The following is a 21,648-nucleotide window of genomic DNA, read 5'->3' on the forward strand; positions in this document are numbered from 1 at the left end:
GTGAGAAAATAGATTTCTATTGTTTAAAGCTACCCAGTCTGTGGTGTCTTGTTATGGCAGCCCTAGAAAACTAATACACTTTTTAATAGAAAGAATAGAAACCAGAAGACAATGGAATTATATCTTTAAAGGGCTGATAGAAAATAACTGCCAAACTAGAATTCTATAATCAGCAAAAATGTCCTTCAAAAACGAAAGTGAGGACTTCCACTTCTGGCCAAGATAGAGTAATAGGGACCATATTTGCCCTCCCACCTGAAACCTCACTCCTACCCCCAAAAAATGGACAAAACATATGAAACAATGGTTTTCAAGACATTGAAATCAGGCAAGAAAAGACAACGACCCCAAGACAGAGAAGACAAACAGGTTGAGCCATATGACTGTCCCAATATACTTCCTTGGAAGAGTTTCCAGGTCATAGCATAGGGAGGGGAACTCTACGCAGCTGGAGTTCATAAGACAGAATACCAGGGAAGAGACAGCTACACACAAAAAGAACTTCAGAGATCTGAATACAGTTCCTTTCAAGTATTCAGCTGAGTACAGATTAGTGTGTCCATATGAAGAAACTATCTGAGGCCATGCAAAGAACCATCTGAAAGAATTACAGGGAACAGTACTCGGCACTCACACAGAACTGGAAACAGTACCTGTTCCGACTGTCCAGACTGGAGAAACTCATAATTCACAGGGCATTAGGTAGAGTACTCAGGATGATCTTGCCTCAGTAGAGGGAAATAATTAGCCTTAAACTAACCAATACTCCAGATTCACCTAACAAATCACAAAAACAAGACACAAAAGAATGAAACTATTTCCAAGTAACTTAACTGTATACCAGAACACAGCTCAAGAACAATCATAGAATTACAAAAATATCCAGCACACAACAATGCAAAATTTACAATATCTGGCACACAACCAAAGATTACCAGACATGCAAAGAAACAGGATAACATGACCCATAATGATGAAATAATCAATCAATGGAAACAATCCAGAACTGACACAGATGTTAAAATTAGCAGAGAAGGACATTAAAACAATTATTATAACTGTATTTCATATGTTTGAAAAGTTAAGTAGAGACATGCAAGATACTTTTAAAAGTCTCAATTCTAACGTCTAGAGATGAAAGTACAATGTCAGAAATGAAAAATACATGGAATGGGATTAACAGCAGATTAGACATTGTAGAAGAAAAGATTAGTGAACTTGAAGGCAGAGCAACAGAAACAACCCAAAATGAGAGAAAGATAAAAAAAAAATAGCCATAAAAGAAACTAGCATTAGTGAGCTGTGGGTCAACTTCAGTCAGCCTAAGATTGGAATCCCTGAAAGATTCCCTGAAGGAGATAAGAAAGGTGGAAACAGAAAAGTATTTGAAGAAATAATCACCAAAACATTTCCAAACTTAATGAAAATTACAAACCCACAGGTCCGAGAAACCAACCAATGAAACAAACAAACAAACAAACAAACAAAAACTCCAAGCAAAGAAAACATGCAGAAAATGACACCTAGGTGCATCATAATCAAATTGCTGCAAACCAATGTTAAAGAGAAAATCTTAAATGCAGTCAAAGAAGGACATGGTGCATACAAAGGAAGGATTCGGATAAGGATGACAGCATTTCTCATCAGAAACAATGTAAGCAAAAAGACTATGGAGCAGCACCTTTAAAGAACTGACAGGGAAAAACAGTTGATCTAGAATTCTAAACCCACAAAAACAACATTAAAATTAAGACATTTTCAGATATACAAAAGCTGAAAGAATTTTCACCAGCAGAACCACACTGCAAGAAATGCTAAAGGAAACCCTTCAGGCAGAAGGAAAAGGATGCCAGGTAGAAATCCGGATCTGCAAAAAGGCACAAAGAACACTAAAAATGGAGTAACTACATTGGTAAATACATAGTTTTTAACATTTAAATCTTTTTAAGATATAATTGACTGTTAAATCAAAAATAATTACAATGTGCTGTGGGGTTTAGAATATACATAAAAATAAAATGCATGAGAAAACAGCATAAAGGCTGGGAGAGGAGAAATTGAAGTGTACTATTTTTATACTTCTTGTACTGTGCCTGAAGTAGTATAATATCACTTAAAGGTGGGCTGTGATAAGTTAAAGATGTATACCATGTTTATATCTTTAAATCCAAAAGCAACCACTAAAAAAAAAAAATCCAAAGCTAATAAGTCAATGAAGCAGATTTTAAAATACTCAATCCAAAAGAAGGCAGAAAAATGGGAATATAGAAAATATGGGACAAAAAGAAAAGAAATAGCAAGATGATAGACTCAAACCTAACTACATCAATAATCACATTAAATGTAAATGGTCTAAATACCCCAACTAAAAGGCAGAAATTGTAAGACTGGATAAAAAAGCAAGGCCCAACTATATGTTGCCTATAAGAAATGCACTTTAAATATAAAGATACATGTGAGATAAAAGTAAAAGTATAGGAAAAGATAGACCATGTCAACACTAATCAAAAGAAAACTGGAGCCATTATATTAGTATCAGACAAAGTAGATTTCAGAGCAATATTAAATCTGGAAATTTTATGAGTATTAAATCTGACAAAGTGAAATATTATCAGAGATAGAGAAAGTCATCTCACAATGATAAAGGGATCAACTAATCAAGAGGGCATAACAATTCTAAATGTTTATGTACCTTCAACACACACAAAAACTGACAGAACTTCAAGGAGATATAGACAAATCTATAATTATTGTCAGAGATTTCAACACTCTTCTCAACAGCATACACTTTCTTTTCAAGTGTACACAGAAAATTTACCAAGATAGATCATATTCCAGGCCATAAAACAAGTCCAAATAAATTTGAAAGGATCTGAGTCAAAGTATGTTCTCTAATCACATTGGAATTAAATGAGAAATTAACACCAGAAAGATATCTGGAAAATCCTCCAATGTCTGGAAACTGAATCCTACGCTTCTAAATAACCCATAGTAAAAGAAGAAGTTGAAAGGGAAATTAAGAACTATTTTTAACTGAATGAAAATGAAAACACAATGTATCAGAATTTGAGGGGTGCTGCTAAGCAGTACTTAAGGGGAAATTTATAGCACTAACTCCCTACACTAGAAAAGAAGTTTCAAGTAAATAAGCTTGGTTTCTACCTTAAGAAACTGGGGTGGGGGGAGAGAAAATTTAACTCAAAGTAAGAAGAAAAGGAAAGAATAAAGATCAAAGTGGAAATTAATGATAGAGAAAAGAAAACAAAACAAAAAAATAGAGAAAATCGATGACACCAAAAGCTGGTTCTGTGAGAAGATCAATAGAATTGATAAACCTCTAGCCAGATCAGTCAGGATAAAAAGGCAGAAGACACAAATTACCAGTATCAGGAATGAGCAAAGCGATATCATTCAACAGGTTCTATAGATATTAAAAGGATAATAAGACAATATTATAAACAACTTTATGTCACAAAATCTGAAAACTTAGATGAAATTCTCCTTGAAAAAAACAAATTACCAAGGCTAACTCACACACCCAAAAAATAGATAACCTGAACAGCCCTATATCTATTTAATAATTTGAAATTGTAGTTAAAAACCTTCCCACAAAGAAAATTCAGGCCCAGATGGCTTCACTGGTGAATTTTACCAAACATTTAAGGAAGAAATAATACCAATTCTACACAAACTCTTCCAAAATAATTGAAGAGAAGGGAATACTTCCCAAGTCGTTTTATGAGCCAATATTATCCTGATACTAAAACCAGTGAAAGACATTTACAAATAAAGAAAACTAATAGCCAAACTCCCTCATGAACACAGAGGCAAAAATTTAAACAAAATTTTAGCAAATTGAACCCAACAATCTATTAAAAGGATAATACATCACGACCAAGTGAGGTGTATCCCAGGGCTTCAGGTTGAATTAACACTTGAAAATCCCTCAGTGTAATTCACCACACTGACAAACTAAAAAAGGAAAACCATATGAACATCTCAATATGTGCAGAAAAAGCACTCAACAAAAATTAACATCCAGGGCCAGCCCCGTGGCTTAGCGGTTAAATGCGAGCGCTCCGCTACTGGTGGCCTGGGGTTCGGATCCCGGGCGCGCACCGACGCACCACTTGTCTGGCCATGCTGAGGCCGCGTCCCACATACAGCAACTAGAGGGATGTGTAACTATGACATACAACTATCTACTGGGGCTTTGGGGAGAAAAGGGGGGAAAAAAGGGGAGGAGGATTGGCAATAGATATTAGCTCAGGGCTGGTCTTCCTCAGCAAAAAGAGGAGAATTGGCATGGATGTTAGCTCAGGGCTGATCTTCCTCACAAAAAAAAAAAAAAAAAAAAAAAAACAAATTAACATCCATTCCAGATAAAAACTAGAAATGGAAGGGAACTTCTTCAACCTAATAAAAAACATCCACAAATAACATACAGCTACCATCATACTGAATGGCAGAAGACTGAATGTTTCCCCCTAAGATCAGGAACAGGACAAGGACGTCCCCTCTCACCACTTCTATTCAACATTTTACTGGAGTTTCTAGCCAGGACAATGAGGCAAGAAGAAAATAAATAAATAAAAAGTATCCAGGTTGGATAAAAAGAAGTAAAACTGTTTTCTTAGGAAACATGATCATCTATGTAGACGACCTGATGAAATCTACAAAAAAGTTACTAGAATTAACAAATGAGTTTAGCAAGGTAACAGGTTGCAAGATCCATATACAAAAATCCATTGTATTTTTATATACTAGCAACAAATAATCAGAAATTGAAATTACAAAACAATACCGTTTACAATAGCATCAAAAATATCAAATACCAAAATTAACCATACGCTGGTTACCATAAATCAAGCCTCAATGACTTTCAAAAATTGAAATCTTTCATGGGGAGATGTTGTTTAAGGGTACTTGCAACTAGTAGATAAGTTCTGGAGGTCTAATGCACAGCATAGTGATTATAGTTAACAATACTGTATTATAGACTTCAAAGTTGCTAAGAGACAAAACCTTAATTGTTTTCACTACCAAAAAAATGATAATCAGTCGACATGATAGAGGTGTTAGCTAATGCTATGGTGGTAATCATACAGTGATATATAAATGTATCAAATCAACACTCCCATTCTGATTTATCCTTTGAACAATTAGGTGGTTTTAGGGTTTTACATTTCCAAATGCTTGGTGATTGTTTCTTAGTTCTATTGTCATTGCATTTGGTGAGAGAACACGATCAGTATGATACAGATTCTTTGGTAATCATTGGTATTTGTATTGTTTGGTATTCTTTGTACACCTTACACTTACACAATGTTATATGTCAATTATATCTCAATAAAAAAGTTGAAATCATTCACAGTATAAATCAATAAAAAAGAGATAATTGAAAAATCTTCAACTGCCAGGGAAGCAAACAATATACCTCTAAATAATCCAGGGACCAAAAGAAATTGTAATGAAGATTTAAAATATTTTTTAACCAAGTGACAGACATAACTAAACTTGTGAGATGTGGCTAAAACAGTGCCTAAAGGGAAATTTATAATCTTCAATACAAAATGAGAAAGAAGGAAGACTGAAAATCAGTGATCTAAGCTGCCATCTCAAGACGATTTAAAAAAAACAGAGAGGCCAGCCTAGTGGTTAGGTTTGCATGCTCCGCTTTGGCGGCCCGGGGTTTGCAGGTTCGGATCCTGGGCGTGGACCTACACACCGCTCATCAAGCCACGCTGTGACAGCATCCCATATACAAAATAGAGGAAAACAGGCACAGATGTTATCTCATGGTCAATCTCCCTCACCAAAAAAAAAAACGAAAAAAAGCAAAGCAAACCGAAAGAAAGTAGAACAACATACACAAAACAAAAAGACAACCCACCAACTGGAAGTAAATATTTGCAAGTCATATATCTGACAAGGAGCTAATTTCCAAAATATATAAAGAACTCCTACATCTCAACAACAAAAAAATGAACAACCTAATCAAAAAATGGGCAGAAGATATGAACAGACGTTTTTCCCAAGAAGATATGTAGATGGCCAACAGGCACATGAAAAGATGTTCAACATCACTAATTATTATGGAGATGCAAATCAAAACTACAATGAGATATCACCTCACACCCATCAAAATGGCTATAATTAACAAGGCAAGAAATAACAAGTGTTGGAGAGGATGTGGAGAAAAGGGGACCCTCATACATTGCTGGTGGGAATGCAAACTGGTGCAGCCACTGTGGAAAACACTATGGAGATTTCTCAAAAAATTAAAAACAGAAATACCATATGATCCAGCTATTCCACTACCGGGTATTTATCCAAAGAACATGAAATCACTAATTCAAAAAGATATATGCACTCCTACGTTCATCATAGCATTATTCACAATAGCCAAGATTTGGAAGCAACCCAAGTGCCCATCAACAAATGAATGGATAAAGAAGATGTGGTATATATATACGATGGAAACCACTCAGCCATAACAAAACACAAAATCATGCCATTTGCAACAATGTGGATGGATCTTGAGGGTATTATGCTAAGTGAAACAAGTCAGACAGAGAAAGACAAATACCATATGATTTCATTCATATGTGGAAGATAAACAAACAAACACATAGATAAGGAGAACAGATTAGTGGTTACCAGAGGTAAAGGGAGTAAAAAGAGGGCGCAAGGGGTAAAGGGGTACATATGTATAGTGACGGAAAAAAACTAGACTATTGGTGGTGAACCGATGCTGTCTACATAGTAGTTGAAATTATGTAACATTGTGTAAAAATCTGAAATTTACACAATGTTATAACCCAGTATGACCTCAATAAAATAATTAAAATGCAAAAAAATAAATAAATAAATTCTAGGGTATATGGCATCAGCAAATGTCTGATTAAGAGACTTCTCAGGCCAGCCCCATCGCGAAGTGGTCAAGTGCCCGTGCTCTGCTGCTGGCGGCCTGGGTTCAGATCCCGGCCGCACACCAGTGCACCGCTTGTCAGGCCATGCTGTGGCGGCATCCCATATAAAGTGGAGGAAAAGGGGCACGGATGTTAGCCCAGGGCCAGTCTTCCTCAGCAAAAAAAGAGGAGGATTGGCATGGATGTTAGCTCAGGGCTGATCTTCCTCACACACAAAAAAAGAGAGAGACTTCTCAAAATAGACCATATATATATATTTTTTAATCTTGGTGTCAAAATATTTGTATGGAAAAATATTTAGTGAGGCTGAGTGTGAGTCAGGCACTTTCTGGATGTTTTGGGTTGAGCAGATCCGTGTTCTATCAAAAACGAATGATAATGGCAGGCCCCGTGGCTTAGCGGTTAAGTGCGCCGCTCCGCTGCTGGCTGCCTGGGTTCGGATCCCGGGCGCGCGCCGACGCACCGCTTCTCCGGCCATGCTGAGGCCGCATCCCACATACAGCAACTAGAAGGATGTGCAGCTATGACATACAACTATCTACTGGGGCTTTGGGGGAAAAATAAATAAATAAAATTATTTAAAAAAAAAAAAAAAGAATGATTATCTTCTCCGTAACTGTCCAGAAGTTTCTCCACTTTTCTGCCTTAATTAAAATCTAACCCCACCTCTCACAAGAAAAAAAAGAAAGTAGAATTAAGGACATAATAAAGATAAGTGCAGAAGTTTATGAGTAGAAAACATAGAATTAAAGAATATACAAAGCCAAAAGTTGGTTCTTTGAAAACATTAGTAAATTTGATAAACATCTAGCAAGACTGATTAAAAAATAAGAAAGAAAACATGGATTATTAATCTCAAGAATGAAAGAAGAAGGTGACATTACTACAGATTCTGCAGACAATATATAAATACTGAAACTATATTTTGAACAATTTTATTCTAATAATTTTGACAATTTGGATGAAATTGATAAATTCCTTAAAATAAACCAATTTAACAAAACTAAGAGAAGAAGAAATGGAAAATTGGAATATTCTGATATCCATTAAGGAAACTGAATCTCTTCTTCCAGATCTCTGCTGGATTTCTTGTAGTCTCACTCTGTGTATGTACAGGACAGGAGTCAGATCAAGACTTAAGAGGAATGTGTAGGCAGATTTGGGGCTCCCTAGTCTTCGGCTCCCTTCTTCCCCAGATTTTTCCTTCTCAATTTCCAGCTGCTCTGGCAGCTCCGAACCTTGATCTCTGACTCGGTTCTCAGCCCAGTAAGAGCCTCTCTTACGTGGAACTCTAGTCCCCTATGTTCCACCATGAACTGGGATAAGATCTCAGGGACCTTATCTAGTTTGCTTCCCTCCTTTCAAATAACATGACCCGCTGGATGCTGCCTGCTTTGCTTAATCTCTAGTGCCTTCAAAATAGTTGGGTTTGAAAATTTCTGAAAATTTTATAACTTTGAAAAAATGATTTCAAACTTCCAGAAGAGTTGCAAGAATAATACAAAGAACTGCTATACATATTTTACACAGATTCATCAATTGTTAACACATTTCCATGATTGTTTTGACAAATGATTGATAGATAGATAGATGGATAGATAGAGACAGATGATATAGATATGTGTACATGTATGTTTGTATATATATATTTTTAATATATATGTATTTTTTAATGTATATATATTTTTGTGTGTGTGAGGAAGACTAGCCCTGAGCTAACATCCATTGCCAATCCTCCTCTTTTTGCTAAAGAAGACTGGCCCTGGGCTAACATCCATGCCCATCTTCCTCTACTTTATGTGGGAAGCCGCCACAGCATGGCTTGATAAGCGGTGCATAGGTCTGCCCCCAGGGTCCGAACCTGCGAATCCCGGGCTGCCGAAGCGGAGCATGTGAACTTAACCACTATGCCACCAGGCCGCCCCCTGTTGCATATGTATTTTTAATAGATTTTATTTTTTTGGAACAGTTTTAGATTTACAAAAAAAAAAAAAATTTTGAGAACATAGTACAGAGAGTTCAAATATACCCCACACCCAGTTTTCCCTGTTATTAATATTAGAACATTTGGTTAAAATTAATGAACCAATGTTGATACATTTTCATTAACTAAAGTCCATGCTTTATTCATATTTCCTTAGTTTTTACCTAATGTCCTTTTTCTGTGCCAGGATCCCATCCAGGGTACCACATTACATTTAGTCATCATGTCTCCTTAGGCTCCTCTTGGCTGTGACAATTTCTCAGACTTCCCTTGTTTTTGATGACCTTGACAGCTTTGAGGAGGACCGCTCAGGCATTTTGTAGAATGCCCCTCTACCGGAATTTGTTTGATGTTTTCCACACGGCTATACTGGGATTATATGTTTTGGGGAGGAAGAGCACAGAGGTTAAGTGGGATTCTCATCACATCATATCAAGGGTAGATACTATCACCAGGACTTATCACTGTTGATATTGACCTCGATCACCTGGCTGGGTTGGTGTTTGTCAGGTTTCTCCACTGTAAAGTTTCTCTCTTCCCCCCTTTCCATACTGTCCTCTTTGGAAGGAAGTTACTATGCGCAGCCCACACTTAAAGAGTGGGGAGTGATGTTCACACACTGGTTGAGGGTGGAGTATGTACATGAATGGTTTGGAATTCTTGTACATGGGAGATTTGTCTCTTCTCCTAGTTGGGATTTTTTATATTTCATTCAGAGTTTATCATTGTTATCAGCCAGAGGTTTATTCCAATACAAGCTATTGCATCATTACCTGAACTGGATCTTCCCATATCTGACATTTGTTGGACACTTATTAGGTACCATGCACTGTGCTAAACATCTTTTATGTATCTAATTTCATTTCATTCTTGCAATAACCTTACAAACTGAATACTATTATACCCATTTCATGGATAAAGAAACTGAGACTCAGAGTTACTCTGCTTGTAAACCCCATTGTATTCCTGTGTATGCCTTGCACACCATACCCTAAAAATTGGAGTGAATTTCCATATACTTTGTCCACTGAGGTTTTGTGCTGCTAGGTGAACCCTGCTCTGAATCCTCTCCTTTATACATTTCTCAGCCTATCTCTGAAGTTACCTATCCTCCTTTCCCTACAGGGCCTGGTTGTGTAGTAACTGGGCGCTTACCCCGGCTTGCCCTACAGCCCACCCCAGAATCCACTTCCATGATTTCCCATGGGCACCTGAACTCTCAGGCACAGACGGCTAGACCCTGGCCATTATAGCAGCCCTAGGGCATGAGGGGTCACAGCCCAATGCCTCTGCTCACACAAACAGTGCCCTCCCCACGGAAGGACAAAAACAATACCTCACACCTATGAAGACCTGAGAGATGTAGAAGTCTGTTTCACACTCTGAACAAAATCCCCCACCCAGATGTTGAAAGGCGAGAGAGCAGGGAGGGAGCTGACGACTCAAAAGCTGTTATGGTTGGAAAAAAAACCAACAAAACAACTTCTGGGTGGTTAACCCACCTGGCCCCACGACAACCACTGGAGGAGGAATCATGGGTGTCACTGAATGGTAAGGCTCGCCAAATTTAGAGAGTTCAACCACTCAACACACAAGGTTTTGCCCCTCCTCACCCCCACCTCTAGATGCCACATTGGGCACCGCAATGGGGTGAAAACAGGACTCAGGGGCAGAATCTCGCTTGATTTTTACAAAAGCCCTAGAAGGATGGAAGGCAGGAATTTATATCCTCACTTGACCATAGAAAATGAGGCTTAGAGATGTAAGGTGATTTGCCAAACACAGTCCAGTGAGTTGGCGAGTTATCAGACCCTACCTTGGGCTTTTCATACAGATGGTTCAATGGGAAAGACTGGGGCCAGTGCCACTACAAAAAATCAAGTAGAGGCACCTGATAATAGCGGCTGATAAACAAAGATATAGATGAAAATTGTTGGTTAAAACAGTACTCCACAAAGTTGGGGGTCATTCAGAAAGAGTAGACTGGCTAGTGTTCATCCAGGAGGGTTCTCTGTGGACAGCGTCAAATATTCTGCAGGAGGAGGGAAGAGGAGGCAGAAAGAAGGCCAGATGGGCCCACACTCCCGGGACACATGTCTCCTCTCTCTGACTGCCATCTCCTGGAGCGCTGTGCCTGGTGTGGGGCCCCGTGGGAACCATTTGGTTGCATGTGCCCCAGGAAACCATCTGGAACAAGCACTGCAGGAGACAGAACTGGAGCTGGAGTCCTTGGAAACAACCAACCTCAGTGTCTGCTCCCAGTCTCTGAGGGTTGCCAGAACCTGGCCTACTGGCACACAGTGGGGCCACATCACATGTTTACTGACTTGAGTTAGGTGCTCCCGAAAGGGGCCGAGGCACAGAGTGGTAAAGTCATTATTCCAAGATCACACAGCCAGTACGGAGCAGAAGCAAGGTTCAGCTGACTACTCAGCACTTAAGCCCTAGTGCTTTCCCCTCCACCACACGGCCTCTTGCCTCAAGGCCCAGTATAGTGTTGTTTTCTCACCCTGTTCCCTGTAACTTCTGACACAACGTCTCCCACACAGTAGGCTCTCATGAGATTTTTGTTGACCAGAGCTTAGAGGCCTGCCCCTAACACTGAGCTCAGGGGCTTTCCTTGCTAAACCACACTGGGCAGGAAGTTGAAGGATGGGGCCTGAGGAAGGAGCAAGGAGGAGCGGTCCCTGGATACTGAGCAGTGGCCATGGGCTAGGATTGGGGTGGAGGGTGGGCAGGAGGTACACCATATTGACCCCCACCACAGTCCCTGAAACCCTGACCCCTCTCCCCATGGACCCCACCCCAAGCCCACACATCCCGCCATGCGGGTCGGCTCCAGCTCTGCCCTCTGTCCCCTCTGCCTGGAACACTCTCCCCTCCCCAACTTGCCCCTCACATTTCAGCTCAAGCAGCACCTCCTCATGGAAGCTTTCTTGGGCCCTTCTCCCCAGGTCAAGTCCCAATCACAGACTCGCATACTTACCACAGTACTTACCAAAATGCAATTTTGCATTTTATTTGGGTGATTATTTGATTAACATCCATCTCCCCTTCTAAACCGTGAGCTCCAGGAGGGCTCTGCTTTGCTCACAGCGTCTTCCCAGCGTCTTGCAGTGTCTGGTATTGAGTGAACGCTCCATAAACATATGTTGAATAAATGAATGATTGAATGAATCTAGAATCAAATGTTGAAAATTGATCACTCTCTGTGGTAGGATGAAAAATGGCTCCCCAAAAGATATCTATGTCCTAATCCCCAGAAGCTGTGAAGGTTACCATATATGGAGACAGGGTCTATGCAGATGTGATTAAATTAAGGATGTTAAGGTGGGGAGGTTATCCTGGATTATTAGGGTGAGTCCTAAATGTAATCACATTTAGGCTTTTAAGAAATTTTTGTTATAAAAAGGAGACAGAGGGAGATATGACACACAGAGGAGAAGGAAACACGAAGACAGAAGCAGAGACGGGAGTGATGCAGCCACAAGCCAAGAAATCCAGCAGCCACCAGAAGCTGGAAGAGGAAAGGAAGAATTCTCCCCCAGAGCCTCCGGAGGGAGTGTGGCCTTGCCAGCACCCTGATTTCAGTCTAGAGAAACTGACTTCAGACTTCTGGCCTCCAGAGCTGCGAGAGAATAAATTTCTGTTGTTTTAAGCCACTAAGTTGTTGGTAATTTGTTACAGCCGCCCCAAGAAACAAATACACCTGCCAAGCTTGACCTTCCTTCTCACACTAAACCCCAACCCTCCTCCCATCAACCTTCTCCACGACCAGACACACTTCAGATTCGGGGAAGGAGGAGAAATCACAAAAGAAAAGAAAGAAAGACGACAATGGAAAAGAAAGAGAGGAGAGTTGAGGGAGAAAGTCTAGAGCATGAGCACGCAGAGGGAGTGTATTTACTCAGAGGCTGGAGGCAGGCCCAGAGCTGCAGGAAGAAGAGCCCCATGTCCATGCTTCCCCCACCCTTCCCCCAGTGGGTGTTCTCAAGGTGAAGTGGGAGAGGCTGAGAGTTCTCAAGTCCTCTGTTGATCTGTCTGTCAGCCACCGGCCATGCTCCCCATGGAGAAGCCAACTTACAGCCACGTGAGCCTCCCTCACTGGCCTCCAGCCCCACACTGGCCTTGCTGTTCCCAAATACGCCATGTACACTCCCACCCCAGGGCCTTTGCACTTGCTGTTCCCTCTGCCTGGAATGCTCTTCATCCACATATCCACATGGCTCATTCCTCACCTCCTTCGGGTCCTTGTTCAAATGTCACCTACTGGGTGAGGCCGTCCCTGACCACCCTATTTAAAATTGTAACACTTTACCCCATTCCCTAGCCATTCCTTATTTCAATGTTCTCTGTAGAACTTATCACCCTCTGACACTCTACATATTTACCTAATTTATTGACTATTTACATGTCTCCTCCCTCCAGAATGAACACTCCATGTGGCAGGGGTTTGGGCTGCTTTGTCTGCCTAGAATGAAGCCTGGTACATGGTAGGTAGTCAATAACTATTTGCTGAATGAATAAATATTTTCAGAGGGCCTCTTTCTGGGTAAAATGGAGGTGCTGGGCTGGGAGCTGTCAGGCGGGAACAGCTGGGAGCAGGATGATAATGCCTCTGCTTCCGAAACCATCAACCCAGCCACCTCTTCTGCAGGTCTCAGTGGCAAACACAAACCTCGTCAGGGCTTTTTTTTACAGTTTCTAGTCATTTTCATACCCATGTGACTTAAGAGGCCTGGCACTGTGGGATAATCAGAGATCCCACGCTGGCTGCCTTGCGTTCTGGGTCTCTCACAGGGGGACACAGCTGTACCCTAACACCTGCCAGCAGGCCCCAACCCCTACAGCTGGGACTGTCCCATCTGCTTTTCTTGTCTGTGGCTGGTGTGGGCAGGGGCGGAGAGGAGGCGGAACATGGTGTAGTAGAGTCAGACAGACCTGGACTGGACCATTTGCTGAGTCACCTTGGGAAAATCAGAGAACCTCTCTGGGACTCAGTTTCCTCCTCTGTAAAATGGGAAAAGAACACCTCATATAGGGTCAGATGAAGTAATAATAGCACATTACCCAATACAATAATAAACTTCCTTTCCCCTGCTCTTTCAAACTAAACATCCCCCAAGGCAAACACAGTTTCTTCTCCATTTTTATCCCCTGGTGCCTAGCACGGTGGCTGACACACAGCAAGTACTCAACGAACGTTAGCAGATTTGTGCTGTTGACCCAAGAGTGAGAGGGGCCACGAGGAAATGTGGCAATTATGGACTTTGTCATCACAGTGGGACCTCAGAGGAGCTGAGTTACTGACTTACGCTTTAATATGTGGTGACCAGAGTGGGCATGGGGAGGAAAATTAAATGGAGAAGGAGAAGAATAGAGTCCCGTGCTCAAGGACACGGTGTAATAGAAAGAGGCTACTGGACCAGGAGCCAGAAGTAGTACCTCATTATGTGGTTGGACAGGGGGCATCTCCGGGGACCGAAGGATGCGCAAGCATCCAGCACTCACACGGAAACCCTTCTGTTAACTTATAAATGTGGACACAAGTAGTGACCACTTATAAGAATTTCATGAACCTCAGAGCATTGGTTTACTCCAGCTTTCTGCAATTAGGCTTAGAATTTCTACAACTTGTAACATTATACACGAGTCACTTATTTGGAACTTTATACTGTGCATCAAAGTGTTGAAAAAATTGTAGATATTTCTGAATATTTATCACTTAATCAAGAACTTTTGTGTTAAAAATTTATTTGCCGGGGCCGGCCTTGTGGCATAGCGGTTGAGCGCACGCGCTCCGCCGCGGCGGCCCAGGGTTCACAGGTTCAGATCCCGGGCGCGCACCGACGCGCTGCTGTCAAGCCATGCTGTGGCGGCGTCCCATATAAAGTAGAGGAAGATAGTCACAGATGCTAGCCCAGGGCCACTCTTCCTCAGCAAAAAGAGGAGGACTGGCATTGGATGTTAGCTCAGGGCCAATCTTCCTCAAAAAAAGAAAAAAAAATTATGTGCCAAATCAAAGTTTTAAGAAGTATAAACATGAGCTCACCATACACAAGAATTCTAAAAAGCTGCAGAAGAAATACTAAGTTTTCTCTCCTGGGTCCTGAGAATGTTCTACTTGGGTTCCTTTCTTGAGGAGAGCGGCTGGGGCAGGAGAGAAGGGCATGTTAGTGAAGGCAGGAAGGAGGCTGGCTACTGGCTACTGGAGAGACCAGCAGGATCTCCCCGCCTCAGTCACCCAAACGTTGGTTTGTGAAAAAGAGTTGGGAAGAAGGTGAGAACATTGACTGACTTGTTCTTATGTCCTAAAAGGTCAGATGGTCACGGAATGAATCTGAGGGTAAGGTGTGAACTTGCCGTTATCTATACGAGCTGTTCCTCTCTGACTTTCGTTTTCTTATAAATTATAAGAACTTCAACTCCGCCCTAGGACTGTAGAGCTTCCCTCTTCCATGCCCCCCTCCCACACACCCATCTGCCGAGTGCATGTGCACACTCACTGTTCAACATCCCAGCTGACCTCCGGTTATTATTTCTCGTACTTGCCATTAATTCTGTGAAAGAGGAAAGGCCATATTTCTAATACATCCTAGGGAAAGTTCTGGAACAGAAGCAGGGGGACAGATAATTGACTTCCACGCAGGGATTCCAGGATTCCCTGGGGACATCGAGATCTTCTGGAGCCATGAGGGACAGGGAAAAGAGGCTTCGGGTTGCGAGCTGGTCAAGATATGCTAGGCCTGGCAGCAAACAGAGAAGAAACTCAATCCATAAGAAAAATGACAATAATACTAATACCACACGTATGTTACACCTTAGAGTTTACAGAACAGTTTACATACTATCCCCTGACAGTACATGCACCTGATAAGGCCAGTCTCTGACTAATTTTTGTATCCCACAGTGCCTAGTGAAGGGTACTTAACAAATATTTGTTTGTATTAATCCTCTTAACAACCCCAATAGGTTGGAAGAAGAGGTATCATCCTCATTTTACAGCTAAGAAATCTGAAACCTGGGAAATTTATGACTTGCCCAAAGTCACAGAAGACAACTGATGACCTGGGGTTTGACCCCCAGTCTTGGGTCTTCCCAACCAGCACTCTTGCTGCTACCAGATATAGGGTGGAACGTACATCTCTAAATTCTTGAAGCTAAAAACTGTAATTCAAGAGGTTTCAAGCAATTTCTCCATCACAGAGTAGTAATTAGGATGCATCTTTAGGTGGGATCCTCCCTCTGTCCTGGTGAACGTTCTTAGTCATGTCAATATAAAGTAAGTGTGTGCCCAAAACCTGGACATTCAGTGCTGGGTCCCAGGCAGGGGCCTCAGACTGAGGTGTTACAGACTTTGTTTGGTGGTGTCGACTGAGTATCTCCTTTGCAGAACCACAGCCCTGAGAAGTTAGAGAAACGGTTTTCCCCAAGTCTCAGTTTAGGCAGTCCCATCCCACTGAAAATCGGTTCTTTGTCCCCGTATTGCTCACAAAAGACCAGGAGCCCAGATAACGGCAGGAGGAGCAGGCGTACCCAGTCTCTTCCCCTCCAAGGAGGAACGACTGTGGCAAGGCCCAGGATTGGGCCTGACGTGCCCCTGTCTGGGCCACCTAGCTGCTGTCCCACCTGTGCTGTGATCTAAGGCTAAGGTAGACTTAAGGAAATATACCAGCAACTTAGCCCTATGTGGGCCATTGGAGCCAGACTATACCTTCAAGGTGGGGCTAGGAATTTCCCTTAAAGGATATTGATATTTCTGCTGTGAATCATCTTAAATCAAAAAAAAACTGGCTTTGGGCAAGGGAAGGAAGGTCTGTCCTCTCTCTAGGGGCAAGAAAGGTGTTCAGAGAGGTTCAGAGATTTCCAAAGGTGGGAAGTTAGGTGATCTCTCCCTGCCACAAAGACTGCCAGAGCTTAAGGAAGGTTTTCAGATGGGACTGAACTGGTGGAAGCTCCGAGTAGCTACTTTTTGAAGTAGTTATCAACTATCTCTTTGGTACTTTTGTTATTTGCAAGCCTCTACCAGCATTTTAAAATGTTACGGGCCCTGTGATGGGCCTGTGTCCATGCTTCAAGCAAGCAGCTTCAGCCCAGAGGCCACCATCGTGAAACTAAGAGGTGACCTACGAGACCACCAGGACGGCTCTGGGTATGTGAGGCTTCCCTGGAGAACCCCACAAGTTATGTGCAGTGGGAAGCCAAGAGCAGATGGACTTCCTGCTTTTGTGGAATGGGGGCTCAGACTGCTAAATTTAGAATTAAAAGAAAATGTCACCCCTAAAAACTGGAGACATCAAAGTCCTCTGGACAACAGAAGGAAGACACAGCTGCTTCTTGAAATGACAAGGGATATTTTTGTTAATGTTCTATTCTTAACCTCTTGCATCCTGAGTTCACAAAGCAATGGCAATGGGCTAGGTCCTCATTCTTCCTGACAAGATGATTTCCTTGAAAATCGCTTTGGAGGCAGAGAGGGATCCCAGGTACATTCAAACAGCCCAGTCATCCTGGGGTGGGGCGGGGCTTAGCACAACACACAGCCTGCAGAGAGGCCAAGTGAACACAGACACTGGGAGTGGGGGCTGGATCCCTCTAGTCAGTATGAGGCCTTTCTGCTGAATATTTCTACTAACCACATCCCCTCTCATTTGGGTAGCCTTTTTCAGTTGTCAGAACACTTGTGCATCTGGCCTTACAACAGCCCAGGAAGGTTTCAATTATTCCAATCTTGTCAATGGCTAACAGAGGTACAGGGACTGGTCCAAGGGCACACAGCTGGCAGTGGCCGAGCTGGGGCTAGAACTAGGTCCCTTGTTTCCCAGACCCCCGGGCTCCTGCCTGCAGGATTCTGAACACTGGGCACTCACTGAGAATGAGGTCCCGGGCAGATTGCAGGCAAGAGAAGGCTGTTAGTCCCAGCTCTACTGATTCAAAGGGAATCAGCCGGGGAGGTCCCTCACCTAGGAGAGCAATATTTCTTCCCCTTTCCTCTAGGCTGAGGGGCACAACACCCTCACACAGTCCTCAGAGTTCTACAGGCTCAGCTGCTGTGGCATGTCAGGCAAAGAGAAGTGAACCTCAATCAGGAGACCAGGGTTTTGATTCTGCCACTAAGAAGAAAGTCACCCTGGCTAGTCACCTCCATGTTCTGGGTTTCCTCTTCTATTTAAAATGCAAATCCGTCATGTCCCTCTCCCGCCCAAAACCTTTCAGGGATGCCTATCACCCCCCCAGCTAAAATTCAAATGACTCCCCATTCAAACCTGAGTCACCATCTAAACAGAGTAGAGAGGGACATTTAGAAGGGGGTTCTGTCCCTTCTGAGCTCTTTTCTATTCATCCAGGGGGGAGTCAGGCAGACAGTGAATGGATGTGGACATCAATTAGGTCCTGTAGACAACAGCCAGAAGGCTCCTCCCGGGGCTGGGGCTGGCCCTTGGCGGCCCCTTCACCTTACATCTGTGATTCTCCTTGACCTAATGACTGTCCCCAGGCAGTTTCCTTCTCTCTGTCTCTTTCTCGGGGTCAGTTCCGTCTAGGTTTCTCTCCTTGTTATGTATAGCTCTGACACTAGTCACAAGGCCTGGAACTTCCCTAATTCCTAGTCCCGGGACAGAAACTGCAAGTTGTCACTGTTACCACACTCAAGCATGGACTTCCTACCCTCTCAGATGCCCATACTACCCCCCAGTGATGCGCATTTAGAAGCATCATCCTGAAGACCAAGATACAGTAAAGCGAAAATGAGACAGTGGAGCCGTCCAAGGCTCAAAATTTGCCCTAAAAATTTCCCGGTGTGGCCATGGGGGCAAGATATCTACCCAGCTCTGTCCACAGTTCCCTGGGGTTCACCACATTCCCTCTACGCACAACACTCAGCCCTGAGCTGTTCCTCCTCCCCCGCCCTCACTCTCTCTTACTCTCTTTCTCAACTCACTAGTCTTTTGTCTTTTCCAAGAACTCTCCCAAGACTGGGGAGGGTATTGTTTATATAGTGGTGAAGCACGAGTTCTGGAGTCAAACAGACCTGGGCTGTAACCTTAGCTCTGCCACTGCTGGCTAAGTGACGTAGAAAGTGATGTAGTCTCTGACCTCACTTCCCCATCCACCAAACACTGATAATAATGCTAATCTCACGGGCAGTAATAAGGATTAAATGAGACAACGTTTGTGCATTAATCAGGGTAGTTAACACTAGCTACTGTAACAAAAACTCCAAAACCTCGGTGGCTGGATACAACAAGAGCTCACTCCTCACTCAAGTGAGGCTGATGTAGATTGGGGGTCTTTCCTGCATAGCTCCCCTCCAAGAGGTGATTCAGGGACCTAACTCCTTCCATCCCCTTGGAGGCCTCCACTGGGCCCCCTCCACCTGGATGACAGATGGCAAGACAGAATTAGAGGCTAGGCCATGAAGTGGCACCCATCAATTCAACTTTACATTGGTTAAAACCCAGTCACATATTCCACCTAATTGCAAAGGAAGCTAGGAAATATAGCTGTCCTGCGCGCCCAGGAAGAGGAAATGGGATTGTTAAGCATTTAGCCAGTCTCTGCTACAATTATTTAGCATAGTGCCTAATACATAGTAAGATCTCAATAATGGAAAGGTACTATTATAATTACTTTCTATTATCTGTCCTGATACTGGTACGAATATCAGAAATCACAGAACTTTAGGGTGGACTTTTCGGGAACACTGAGCATAAATAACTGAATACAAACCAAAACAAACATATGAATTTCTTAAAAAAAAAAAAAAAGATATGGTAATTACGTGTCTGACATACCTCCTGTTCTGGGTATTTTCTATGAGGCAACAGAATACATTGGAATAGCCTACATTCAAATGTTGACTCTGCCCTCACCAAAACGTTAACGTATGTCAGCCATAGGGGTTTTCTCATCTTAAAACAGGAACGCTACTTTATCCACTTCACAGAGTTCTTAAAAAATGCCATATTCCAGGGCCGGCCCCATGGCTTAGCTGTTAAGTGCGCACTCCGCTACTGGTGGCCCGGGTTCAGATCCCGGGCACGCACCGACCCACCGCTTCTCCGGCCAGGCTGAGGCCGCGTCCCACATACAGCAACTAGAAGGATGTGCAACTATGACATACAACTATCTACTGGGGCTTTGGGGGGGAAAAATGCCATATTCCCTCATCTCTAAGTATATACTTTCCTCTGTCTGGAACACCCTCCCTATCTGCTCTTCACCCAGCTACCTCCTACTCATCCCTCAATTCCAGTTTAGATGTCACCTCCTCCAGGAAGCCTTCCCTATCCTCTACCCCAGTTCTGGTCGAATGCCTGTTTCCTGTGTCTCCACGTTACCCTGTACTTCGCTTCCCAGGGTACTTACCACCGCATATTAAAATCTCCGTTCACTTTCTGTCTCTAGCTAAACTGTTAATTTGTTGGGGGAAGGGACCTTGTTTTGATCACCATTTTATCCCCAGCCTCAATACAATGTCTGGCTGATAATGAGTGTGCAGTAAATGTTTGTCATATGAATGAATTAAGAATCCTGATACTTCTTCAAAACAGTAATGAGGTAAGAATTTTAAACTCTTATAACTTGACAAAAAAATAAAAGTAAAGACAAGTTCAGAATGAAATAGCACAGTGTACTCTGCCTTAAACCGGCCAGAGGGAACTAAGAAGTCATTTCAGAAAGCAGCCACACCCCTTGGGTCATGCCTCAGTACTTCTGAGCAATTGGCCACTCTTAATCTCTCAGTTGAGCAACAGAGAGTCCAAAAAACATCCTCACACATTAAAAGCTGTGGGATTCTTCCTCCCAGCTGCTCTGAGAGTGTGGTAACGAGAACTGTTCCCTTCAGGCAGCCCTGATTGACCTTGTGTCCTGTTGGGCCTGGGAGAGTGGGCCCACTCTCCACGAAGCTGGAGCATCCCTTACCTTCACTGACCATCAACAAAAAGTGAGGTCTTTCTAGTCCCAATGTAGACCTGCAGAAACAGCGTGGGACCCCCAGCTCTCAATACGCACACATACTCTGAAGCAAGTATCACCTCGAACAAAAGTGAAGCAAAGTTTGTGAAGCAGACAAAGATGCCTTTATATCTTCTGTCCACCTGGAGTGAAGTCTCAGATGAGCCAAGTGACACAGAGATGCAAGTAACTGATCATGTGTTACCCAGTTCTCTAGGAGTGCTATTACCTAGCAGTAAAAATAGCTCTAAACGTGAGATTTCAGGCAAGCGAGGGAAACCAAAAGGGGCGGGAAGACGTCGTGGGCACCCCTCCAAAAATACTGTCTGGTAGAGGACCGCCTACTTTACCGCTGGTTTAGCTCAGAGCCGTACACCGAGGTACTAGGGCAACACCAAGACTCACACAAGTGTCCTCTCACAGGTCCCCTGAGCGCCTGGGACAGTTTCCTTCCCCACTCCAAGCCGCTGCGGCCACATCTCCATCCCAACCCTACTCGTCCGGTAAAATCAGCTCTGACACCCTCACCCCACCTTCCAAACCCAAGTGGACAAGGTGTCATCACCTGCGCCCCAACACACAGAGACACACCCACACGCGCACTTCTCCAGGCTACCCAGATCTCTTTCACCTGATCGCACCGGGGGCGCAGGGGGCAGGGAGGGGAAGAGTTGGCCGGGGCCCCGCGCCCGCCCTGACAGTCCTGCATCCGCATCCTCCGCACCGGCGGGGCGGGCCGCCCTCGCCTGCGGGTACCCGGACCGGCACCGGCTC

At 43.2% G+C, this 21,648-nt stretch overlaps 1 long non-coding RNA gene across 1 annotated transcript; it reads right to left on the bottom strand.

The window, feature by feature from the left end:
* Positions 1-8,898: 8,898 nt before the first annotated feature.
* Positions 8,899-21,620, bottom strand: LOC147916697 (uncharacterized). Its single transcript, XR_015552805.1, has 3 exons — positions 21,506-21,620; positions 11,915-12,094; positions 8,899-9,285 (listed from the first exon to the last, which is right to left on the bottom strand). It is a non-coding gene; the product is annotated as an uncharacterized LOC147916697 (long non-coding RNA).
* Positions 21,621-21,648: the final 28 nt, after the last annotated feature.

Source organism: Ceratotherium simum, chromosome 7, assembly GCF_057802395.1.
Source record: "Ceratotherium simum simum isolate JZ-2026a chromosome 7, ASM5780239v1, whole genome shotgun sequence".
NCBI classification, from domain to species: Eukaryota; Metazoa; Chordata; class Mammalia; order Perissodactyla; family Rhinocerotidae; genus Ceratotherium; species Ceratotherium simum.